Source organism: Magnolia sinica, chromosome 12, assembly GCF_029962835.1.
Source record: "Magnolia sinica isolate HGM2019 chromosome 12, MsV1, whole genome shotgun sequence".
Classification (NCBI taxonomy): Eukaryota; Viridiplantae; Streptophyta; class Magnoliopsida; order Magnoliales; family Magnoliaceae; genus Magnolia; species Magnolia sinica.
Genome location: NC_080584.1, coordinates 54,933,604 through 54,946,097, shown reverse-complemented (window position 1 = coordinate 54,946,097; position 12,494 = coordinate 54,933,604).

The window sequence follows — 12,494 nt, the reverse complement described above, 5'->3', positions numbered from 1 at the left end:
GAAAATTTCAACGGAACCTAGGTTCATTTCTAAGTCTTACAACGATCCAAACAAGTTTACACGGAGCCTAGAATTTCAAGTTTCTACGTTCTCAATTGCTCCTAGCTGTAAGGAGATCTCCCTAAGTTCAAATAGTTGCCCTAATAATTTCCAAGTGAACCTAGGTTTTAAATTTCTACATTCTTAAGGCGTCCTTTGCTCGATGGAATTTCATATAAGTTTGGATTGCTATCCAAGTCACTTCTAAGGGAACCTAAGTTTGGGTTTCTAAATTCTCAATCATTCTTCTAAATCTAAGGGAGATTCATCTAAGTTCAAATTTCTAATTTCAAACGTCCTAACTTGAGACATTTAGGGTTTGTATAGGACCATTTCCTGAGGCCAAGTTTGTCCAAACTATGCTCTGATACCAACTGTAATGCCTGGACTTTTCAAGACCCGAGTATACGACTCGTTTCCTAAAAACCCCGAGTATTAACTTTCAAGGATGGTCAAATTCGATATATAATATTTTTTTCCTTTATCAGAGTTAACAGATGAGCGTAAGATGGACAAAACAACATAAAGGAAAATTTCATTTACATTTAGGATATGTAAGAAACTGCTTATAATGACTTATACAAACTAATGTCTCGATATAACAAATACAAGAATTCACATGATTTAGTACATAAAAAATAACATAAGAATGTAAACATAAGCCACAAGACCATGCAGCTCCTCGAGGTAGATATAGCCATGCAACCCTGACACATGTACCTGGCTCCTCATCAGCCTGAACCTAAAAGTTACTTAAGCCACATGTGCTACCTATACGATTGTATATTTGATGGATGAGTGGCCAACTCAGTGTGAATTCCCCTCAAGATTACACACCGTCGCATTAGGTAAGAAATAGTATAAAAACACATAGGTAATTCAAAACACAATATATGCAGTCTTATTAAACGCATGGATATATGAATGCGATCGTCGGCCCGGGAAAACATCCAGACGACCTATGTCCCAGGGAAAACATCCGGATGGACATTGGGTCATCATCGAAGAATATGACTGGTCATTAGCGCAACACTCAGCATAATTGCATGGGCATGATGATCCGATCATTATCACAATCGAATGGCTGGTCATTAGCGCAACACTCGGCGTAATTGTATGGGCATAAGGATCCAAGCCATCGCTGTATGCTACGTATGCATGATTTACCAGTCCATTATTAGTCCAATTGCAATCAGCCGATTTAAATAAGCTCACGGTCACTACGGGGAGCGCATGACCCAGCGTAGGCCGATGGCTCGGGCATAATGTCCCATGACCACCATCCACGGCCCATGAGACTATCATTTTAGGATGTTTAATGGAAACCCATTGACTAGTGGGCAATCATATTACAGTATATGGGACTTACCATCACATGGTTGTACTATTTAAAACATCGAACCCATCTAAGGAAAATACCAGAACAAAGCCTCATAGGGCGATACCAAATAGGCCACATAGGGTGAGTATCAAAACCATGTGATAAAAGACCATCCTTGAAAACCATTGGACAACAACCTCGGATGGTAGGCCCACTTCAATGGTCAATTTAAACCACTACTCAATAACCACCATGTCGAAGGTCTATAACTATCATAACCAGTCAAGTTACATCCCAAGTATGGGTGTACATTTATATGTGGGAATTTCCCACTAACGTACCAGTTTAAGTTCCATAAGCAATCCACAAAAGAAATCCACAAGCATGAATAATTATATAGGATAATCATTAAGCATGTAATATAACAATTCAATTTCCACCAGCTAACACATGTGATTATAAGAGGGAGATATCAATTATACATTAAAATAAGAACTATAACTTAAGCTAATGAGAAAATGGATAGCTCAAGGGGAAGAATCATCACCTCACGATCGAATTGCCACTAGTTTTGCTAAGTGCTTGCGCCCTTAGAATTGAATCTTACCACAAATCATGAGCTTATATCATTAGATTCAAGTCCCATGTTTAAGATCATAACCGAGGGTTTGAGTTATTTATCTTAGGGTTTTAATATAGAATTAGGGTTTTCATCCTAGAATTTAGTTTAAATGCTTAGATTCTAAGATTTGAATATTAATTGAAGTATAATCACAACATCACCATTATCCTTAATGATGTGATTAAGATTAGCTATGCGACGTTAATAATCTTCGCGATGTAGTAAATAGTATGATCTATTGTCAATGATTGTAAGTAAAATTGATAAATAAAGTACTAGTATTTAGTAATAGTGATCTTTATTTGTATTAACAACTATTAGCATGGACAACCTACTAATGGTTAAGATATAGCTTATGTTTTAGATTACTTAGGCCTAGGCTAGATTTAGGGTTTAAACTCTAATTTGCATGGTCATTAATGATATTGTCAATGGGAATCATAAATAAAATTTATAAAGTGAATTAATTATAATTTTTAGGAATATTACAATGGCTAATGTTATATCAATTTATCTAATGACGCCAACGGTGAATAATGATACTTACAAATTCCAAAACAATTATTAACATTAACAATGTACTTAATATTAGTTAACGTGGCCTTGATAATCATTGTGATGAATAGAAATAGTATGCTCTAATGTTAATAATAATGTCTTAAGAATGACGAATAAAATACTAATATTTTAATGATAATAACAATTTATATATATATATGTATGTATATTAATTAATATAAGTATGGACAATTACTAATGGTTAATCACATCTAACTTAAAATCCTAAAATGATGTTAACAATGATTATTAAAGTAATCTAAATCTGGAGAGAAAATATAGACTCACCCTTGTCAACTCGGTGAGTTGACTCGGTTTGAAACTGGGTTGACCTGGTTCTTTCCCTCTCATCTTCCTTCTTTTTCTTTCCTTTCTCCCTTCTTTTCTCTTTTCTTCCTTCTTCCCTGTTGCTGGGAACACCCAGCAAAACTTGTTAACTCCGCTTGACTCGTTGGGAACTCACCTTGGACTGACCTGAGTTAGTAAGCATAGTGGCTGAACGGTGCATGGTGCAGCTACACCGCTCCAACACTCTTTTTGACCTTCTTCTTCCTTTATTTTCTTCTTCCATCTCTCCCTGATTTCACCCTCTCTCTACCCTAGGATGGGCTGGACCGAACCAGGCCTGACCTTACCCCAGCCAGCTCAAACCGGATGAGTCGAGCCTACCCGACTCGACCGGGACAGCCCCACTCACCTCTCTCACAAATCTCCTCCCTCCTTCTTCCTTCTTCCCTCTTCCTTCTTCTCTCTTCTCCTTCTTTTCTGCTTCTAGATAGTCCAGATGTGGCTGGACCAATCACAGGGGTGGCCCAACATGACAGACTCGACCCACAGTTGGCCCGAGTAGCTCGGTGCAACGGCTAGTGCGGTACTAGTTTGAGTCTGCCTGACTCTCTCTCATTTCTTTCTTCTCATTCTCTATTCTCTCCATCCCTTCCCCTTCTTCTTCCATTTTCCTTCTTTACTTTTCTGCTACACCCAAAACGCTGCCAGCAGCAGATCCGTGATCATGGATTGCCGAGGAAGACAATCGCCATTAATGGCAGATCTGGACATGACTGATATTTCTCCAAAATGGAGCTTCTTGAGGGTCATGACCAGTCCTAGGAAGCTTCTAGGATGAAGAAAATGGAGCTTGAAGAAGGTTTGTTTGGTGGTTTTGAAGGAATGAAGAAAACTGCCATTTTCGAGTTGAGGCAAGAGAGCGGGTGAGAGACCCGTTGCAACTCCCATCTCTTGGACTTAAATAGGGCCCTGAACTCCCTCAGGGCCGTCAGATCAACAGCATATGGTCCAGATCTTCTCTGACCGAAACTGCCTTCAAATATTGTGGGTGAAAACTGAAATCGGTCACGGTTTCAGTTTGGAAAACCTTAAGCAAGATCAATGGCTTAGATTTTCCCAGATGAACGGTTAGGATATGCTGAAATAAAGGGCTGGGATTGGAGGATCCCACCTCACATGGATCGTCTAGCTGGCAGTTTCCATTTTTAAAAATGGGGTGCTTGTAGGACCTGCCTTCAACAAACTGTTGCAAAAAATATTGATTTTAATAAAATATATTTCAAATACTAAAATAATATATAATATATAAAAAACTGTTTTGAAAAACACTTTTCTGTGGGTTTTTGGGAATAGTCCCACATGGAAAAGAGAAGAGAAAAAATTATGGTTTATATGAAGGATGTGGAGTATTATAATATTTACCTACCTAGCAAGTGGACTATGGACCTTACGCACTGGAACATCCGCGCGTGCGCTCACGCTCGTGCTCGAGCTCGGGCTCGGGCTCGGGCAGGGGCACGGGCACGGGCTCGGGCTCAGGCTCGGTCTTGGTCTCGGTGTTGGGCACGAGCACGGGCTCGGTGCGAGGGCGTAGGCATGTGAGGCAGTGTGGCTGTATAGGCACTAGTAGCGCACCTTGCATGTCCGCATCGTGTCGCAGAGGGTCGCTCCTTCGCAACCTGGAGCGGGACGTGTGCGAGTCGCGGTGCGACTAAGTGGCTATGGCGGGTGGCTGGTTAGCAGAGAGACTAAAGGACTGGGAGAGAAATCTCTCAGTATAAATAGAGGGACTGAAAAGAGCTGTTGCAGCAGAAACTGTAACAGCTGAGCCATTAGTGTAGAGTCCAGCTGTAACTGCTGCATGGCTAGCCCAATAGCTAGAAAACGGCTAGCTGTTGTCTCACAACAGTCAGCATGCAGCAGCTTAATGGTTCATGCACAACAGTCAGCATGCAGCAGCTTAATGGTTCATGCACAACAGTCAGAAAATGGCTATAAAACAGCTAGTTTTTCAACAGCCAGAAATGGCTTAATGGAATTTAAGTCTTTGGACCATAACCTCCTAGCCACCATAGCCTATAAAAGGAGGACCTAGATGAGTTTCCAAACCATCTCAACTCACTCCAGCAAACCCATACGAACTGAGACAGCCAGCCCCTATTCACTCATATATTCTAGTGTTTCCAGCAACGTAGTAAGGCTTAAACCTTAGCTTGAAGAACAGACCAGCGGTGTGGTCTAGGACGGTTCAACTGAACCAGTGGCTGAAGATTTGAACTGACCTATGCAGAAGTCGAAACTATTTTTTCTCTTCTTTTCTTCTTCTCTTGGGATTTTTCCTTTATACTATAATACTGCCAGAAAGTGTGTAATTGAGTTCTATTTGGTGGGCCTTTGTGTTTGCTGAACGCAGACCCACACCAGGCTCGTCGTATCCTAGAAGCTGTTTTCCTGTAACCTATCAGCATACTCAATTCACTTGAGTAGGGGTAAAAAATGCTTTAAGGACAGCATTTCAGACGTGCTTCAGCCTGTCCTGATTTCTGATTATTTTACAATTTTCAGTTTCCACATTTATAGAAATACATTAATTTGTATAATTTCCAACACAAACTTTGTGCGTATGCACGCGTGATCCGGCTGTGGGGCTAGGTGAGTTTTGGTCAGAAAGACCGTTTGGACTAGATGGATGGTTCAGATCATGGACATGGGCCCTGCTCTATGGGCCATCATCGAAAACACGGACGTCTGTCCGTTTGAAGTGAAACCAGATGGGAGAGAGAAATGCTTCCTATTTTAAGGAAGTTGCGGGTCAAAGGAGTTTGACTGGCGGGTCAAGGGAGTTTGACTGAGCTACCATGAGCAGTGCACTACAGGTGAACACTTACTGTGGTACACGCCCTATGTAATGTGGGGTCCACACACTGTTTTGATGAAATTCAGTCCGCTTATTCATCTTGAATGGAACCATTGGGCCATTAGGCTGAACGTCAGGTAGATCTAAGCTTTAAGTGGGCCCCATGACTAAATCTTGGGTTATTCCATTGCCCTTTTACTGATCCAACGGTTGGATTTATCCTGTTTCGAATGTTAACGGTCAAAAGGGTTCAATGGACCATTTAAGGTTCAAAACAACGGCTAGATCTTGGGTTTTATGACCTGTCTCGTTTTTATGGCATGTTACAACACTTTTAAATATATCTTTTATTATTACTACTATTACATACATACATATATATATATATATACATATATATATATATATATATATATATATATATATATGTGTGTGTGTGTGTACATATATATTAAAATTTTAGGGCCTACTCCAACACTGTCCTTGTGGTAGATTGGCCACTATGATTTTCGTACCTAGTCCTCAACTAATTTTAAGTGTTAAGTGGGACACATTGTATGGATGCCTAATTACAAATCTTTGATATCCTGACCATTCAACCAATCTAACGGTTAGATTGGTTCTAGTCCACCCTCCAGAGTCCTAGGAATTTGCCTGAGTGGTCGGGACACTTTTAGGGTCCACTATGGATGACTAGATGGTCGATATTACGATTGAATAGTCGTATAATCTAAACCAAATGATTAATTTTGATGATGATGGCATGATTTGAGGATCACTGGATGTTAATGCGCACGGAACGCTACGTGTGTTTCCACACACGTATAAACTGATTTGGATTCTTATGGTAACGCCCGAGTAATGAAAAGTACGAGGTGTTACAGAGGGTGCCCGGAAGTTTCACATCTCCTATTCGTCGATGACACCTTACTCTTCACCAATGGGGGCCAGCCTTCTCTCCAGGCCCTCACCTCTTTCCTCGATGCATATCAGCAAGCCTTGGGCCAGAAAATTAACCTCCACAAAAGTGCTTTCTTCTGCTCAGCCAAACACTCAACAGCCAGAATCAGGAACATTGGGAGACATCTCTGCATCGCAAAGTGCTCGATTGGTCTTACCTACCTTGGAGTCCCTCTGGCCTTTGGTAGGCTGAAATCAAATGCCTTTCTCCCCCTTATTAAAAAGATTGAGGGTCGGATAAAGGTTTGGCAAGCTCGATGCCTCTCTTAGGCTGGTAGACTTGTCCTAGTTCAAAACGTCCTTGGTAGCATCCCCGTCCACTCCATGGCAACAACTATCATTCTAATTGAAGTCTTGGACACACTGGAGCATCTCTTTATGAACTTCTTGTGGGGATGGTCCGAAGGGAAGATAAAACTCCATTGAAAAGGATGGAAGTCGATTGGATTTCCCAAAAAAGAAGGCGGTTTGGGCATAAGGAAGCTTTAGGAATTCATACAGGCCCTTAGACTGAAGCTGGGCTAGGTTGGGCTGTCCAATATAAGGGAGATGCAAGTTTATGGAGCTCCTTCATGAATGCTAAGTACAAGATTGACCTCTCCAAAAATGGTCAAATCAAATCTTCTAGCTTTGCCTCCCCGCTGTGGAAGAAGATCCATGCTTTGCTGTCATTACTAGAGAGTAACATGCATTGGCAGATTGGCCAAGGAAATTACAGATTTTGGGTAGACAATTGGACAGTGCTTGGCCCTCTTATTCACCAGACATCCCACCAGATTCCTGACAACCTTTTATCAAAAAAGGTTAACCAAGTTCTGGGGATGAATGGACCTCTTTTGCCATCCTCTGTCTACGGTTTTCTCCTTAGGAAATAATCGACTACAATTTTCAAGTTGGCTTTTGCTTGTCAGATAATCCAAATAAGCGCATTTAGCCTCCTTCCCCCTTAGGTACGTTCTTTGTCTGTTTAGCTTGGGATCTCAACGGGGAGCGTAAACCCCGCAAGGAGTGGTCTAGGTGGGTTTGGCATGCCAAGTTGCCCCCTAGGATCTCCCTTTTCGTCTGGAGGGTGCTGCAGAAAGTAGTTCCTATTGACGAAGCAATCCAAGGGCACAGAGTTTTGCTACCTTCTGAATGTGAGTGTTGCTAACTGGATCTGTCCAGAGGTCACTCAGTCGAGTCCCTACAACACCTTCTAATTAATAGCTTCATAGCTTCAGCCTGCTGGACACATTTCGGCAGAATTTTTGACATTCCATATAGCGCTAATCAATAGATTGAATCTATGCTAAACTCCTAGTGGAACTCCTCCCTCTTGAGTGGTCGTTCTTTCCCCCTCCTTAAGCTCACTCCATGTTTAATTATGTGGGAAATCTGGAAATTTAGAAATTCTACCAGATTCGACGATAAGTTTATTCAGGTGGCTGATATCTTGGCTAAGGTTAAAAGGTGGCTCTCCTCTCAATTTAACCATTCTTCAAAACTTCTTTTCCCACCACCAAGCCCATCGATTGCGTCAAAGCTGGGGTTGGCTACAACAATTCATTCGTGGAATCTTCCCACATTCGTTAAGTGGCAGAAACCACATATGGGCTGGGCCAAAATTAATGTTAACGACTCGACAAGAGCAAATTCAGGCCCATCAGGTGGAGGAAGAGTCTGTAGAGGTGAAAATGGTAAATTCATTTTTACGTTCACGGAAGGCTATGGAACAGCTTCTAGCATTTATGCAAAACTTCACGCTATTCTTGACGGGTTTTCCCTATGCTTCCATTTTATTTTTTCTAGAGTTGTGGTGGAATTCGACTCTAAGCTCCCGAAGAAATTTTTGAATGGGATTACTAGCCCAAGATGGAAATGGGTTCCTTGGGTTGCTCGAATCAAAAGATTTGGTACTCTTGGGCAGCTGAAATTTGTTCACGTCTTCAGAGAGGGAAATGGACCTGGAGATGGTATGGCCCGAATGGGCAGCGACACTCAAGCATCCTCTTTGATTTGTTAGATTTCTCTACTCCCAAGAAATGTCAGAGGAAGCCTTTTCCTAGATAAAGTGGGCCTGGGGGCGCTTAGGATCGGCCCAGGCAGAGTTTTTCAGTACTTTCAAAGTGCCATGTGAAGCTCAGTCTGGTAGTTGTTACTGAGGAGTTGTGGTCCTCTATTTTTCTCTCTCTCTTTAGGTTCTCTGTCTACTCGAATTTAAGGTGGCAGTGTGGAGGCATGTGTTGCTTTCGGATTCCACAACTATGCATTGGCTGGGCCTTTGTTTGTAGTGGGAAATCCATCTAGGCTCAGGCTCCTGCTGTTTCTGTTGGTGTTGTTGTTTTGTTTGGGGTGTTGCCAGTCTCATGAACATATCCGTTCTACTTTCTGTTGTGTTTTCTCCTCTGTACATGTTCCTTTGTTGAGCTAAAAGATAGGTGAGGCATGATTCTTTTTGTAATGCCCACCTGAAACACTTGTAACTTCTCCTTCTCATCAACAAAGTTTAGTGGTGAGCATTTGTGCTCCCACCTTTTGTTTTAAAAAAAGTTCGTTGATCTATCAAGATATGTTTATTTTGTTCATTCTATCGCACTGGAAGAGAAGCCCGAAGATAATCATAATGTCGTCGAAGGTACAATTGATATGAATGGAATTTTAATTTCTATGTTGTTTGATTCTGGAGTTACATTATCTTTTGTTACGACATCCATGACAACTCCATTAGGGTTAAAACTAGAAGGCCTTGTAAAGAAGATTTTTATAAAGTCTCTTGTTGGAAAGCCAGTTGTTTTAGATAAGATTTACAAGTTTGTCCCTATTGTATTAGGAGGGATTTCAATTATAGCTAACTTGGTTTTCATGAACATATCATGATATGATATTATTTTTGGTACGGATTGGCTTACCCCTAATCATGCTAAATTGAACTGTTATTAAATGACAGTTAATTTTTTCATGCCTGTAAGAGAGCCATTTACAATTCAAGTGAAGCAGAGGAATGAAAAGATCAAGTATGTTATGGTGTTAATGAATGGAGATATACCAAAATTTTCTATGGATCAAATTCTAGTAGTGAGAGAATATCTTGAAGTCTTCCAAGATATACTGGGTTTACCACCTCATCGAAAAGTAGATTTTGGTATTAATCTTCTGTTAGGATTAGCACTAATATCTATCTTCATATCAAATGGGGCCTATTGAGATGAATGAATTAAAGGAACAACTAGAAGAATTGAAGGCTCAGGGATTCATACAACCAAGCACATCACCATGAGGTGCGTTGGTACTCTTCATAAAGAAAAAGAATGGTAATTGATGCTTATGTATTGATTATCACCAATTGAATGAGGTGACGATTAAGAACAAGTATCCCTATCGCGCATTGAGGATCTATTTGATCAGATGAATGGGGCTCAGTATTTTTGCAAGATTGACTTAAGATATGGATACCATCAGTTGCGAATTAAGGAAGAAGACTCTATAAAATAACCTTTCGAACACGCTATGGACACTATGAATTTCTGGTTATGCCCTTCGGACAAACCAATGCCCCAACAGTATTCATGGACTTGATAAATAGAATATTCCAACCTTATATGGATAACTTTATCATTGTGTTTATCGATGATATCTTTATTTACACTAAGACCAGTTAAGAACATGAGCTACATTTGAGGGCATCATTAAAAACTCTAAAGGATAATCATTTGTATGCAAAATTCTCTAAATGCGATTTATGGTAAGAGAGTCAATTTCCTTCGCCATATTATCTGATAAAAAGGAATTGTAGTAGATCTAATAAAGATTGAAGCTATGGTGAGATGGAAACGACTTACAAACGTCTCAAATATAATTTGAAGTTTTTTTGGTCTGGTCGGGTATTATAGAAGATTCATTAAAGATTTTTTGAAGATTTCCAAACTATTGACAAGTTTGACTCAGAAGGGAGTATCATTCAAATGGATTTAGAAGTGTGAAGAAGCTTTCTTCATGCTAAAGCAACTTCTAACTTCCACTCATATCCTCACTCTTCTGAAAGATGGGCTGATGTTTGAAGTATATACAAACGCATCAAAAAAATATTTGAGTTGTGTATTGATGTAGTTGGGAAAGGTCATTGCGCATGCATTAGGAAACTTATGTTCCATGAGCGTAATTACCCAACTCATGAACTGGAATATTGTGTTTGCATTAAAAATTTGGTGACATCATCTATATGGAGAATGATTCAAACTTTTTATAAATCACACAAGTCTTTAATATTTATTCTCATAGGCAAAGAAGATGGGCGAAATTTCTAAGGGACTACAATTTTAAATTACTTTATCATCTGGGTAAAGTAAATTTAATAATAGATGATCTAAGTAGAAAAGTATAAGTAGAAGACTATAGCTAATTTGATGGTTCATGAATTGGAGATGCTGAGTTTCATAAGAGAATTCGATGTCAAATTGAATTTTCAAAAGCAGAAGATTGAGATATGTAAGTACTATAGTTTATATCCCTGTTTTTTGTCAAATTTGTGGTGCCAAAATCACTGTTATGTTATATATAACCTGCTTAAGTGAAGCTCTCTCAAGGATCAACATTCATGACTCCATGACCAAGCTAAGCTCACAACAAGCAAAGCTCACAAGACAAGACTCAAGCTGCAAGACTTCAAGAAGAGTTCAAAGCAGTTTGTACACTTTCATGATTGAGCTACATCAAGGTTTGATCTACATCAAGATTACAAGGCTCATACTTCAAGGTCTCAAGTTCCGAATGTTTCAATGTCCATACTTCATGTTTGAGGTTTGATTGACCATAGGTTGACCTTAGAAGTAGGTCATTTCGGATACATAAACCGAATGTTTATTTTACATGTGATTGGTCTGTTCTTCGACTAGTCCTAGGCCTTCTTCGACTAGTCCTAGACTTACTTCGACCAGTCTAAGATATTCCTCGACCAATCGTAAGTTTGTTACATATTTCGGATAAAATCTGTTAGCCTTCGACTAGTCCAGAACTGCTCGACCGATCGTAGGAACAATGTCGACTGATCTTCGACCATTCGTACAACCTTCGACTCGAAGTCCAAGGTTTACAGGACCTACAACCGATCGAAGGAAACCTATGACCGATCGTAGGAGGGCTACGACGATCGTAGAAACGATCAAAGTATATCCCGCCGGATTTTTCAAATATTTCTTCGCTTCGACTAGTCGAAGAGCACTCTAGACCAGTCGAAGACTCGATCTTCTCACCTATAAATAGTACACGAATCTCAGAAGAAATCATCGAATTAATTATAGTATTCAAGCCAATCTTCGTCGAACTTCTGAGAGATAATTCTGTGCTCCATCTAAGCTAAGTGTGCTTATTTAATATTCTTCTTTCCTTAGCTTTATTTTAATTGATTTTGTTTCTGCTATTCCAATCCGATTTGATAAAGAGGAATTATTATTCCCTTTCTTTGGAATCAAAATCAATTAAGGCAAGCCCTATTTGGTTTAATTTAAAATCTATTAAAATTAGAACCATTGTAATCGAGTACTGGACATTGAACTTGGACATTCAATCATCTACTTTGATTTGGTTCTACCGGGCTGCTACAACGAAGAAGATATTCAGGTATTTTACATATTGTAAATTCCTTTCTATTATTTTGGTTTCTTTCAAGATTTGCCAGAAAAATCTTGTTATATTGGTTATCTGAGGAAAGCCAGGAAAACTCAGAAGTGGGGTTTTTTAATTGTGTAAGCCCACAGACAAAGACACAATTGTAAGGGTTTTGGGTGAACCTGGGAAAACCTATTTTTAGTGAACGCTAATATCCCCTGTGTGAGGATATTAGGAGCGGAGTAGCTTTTTGTGTGGCTATTGTT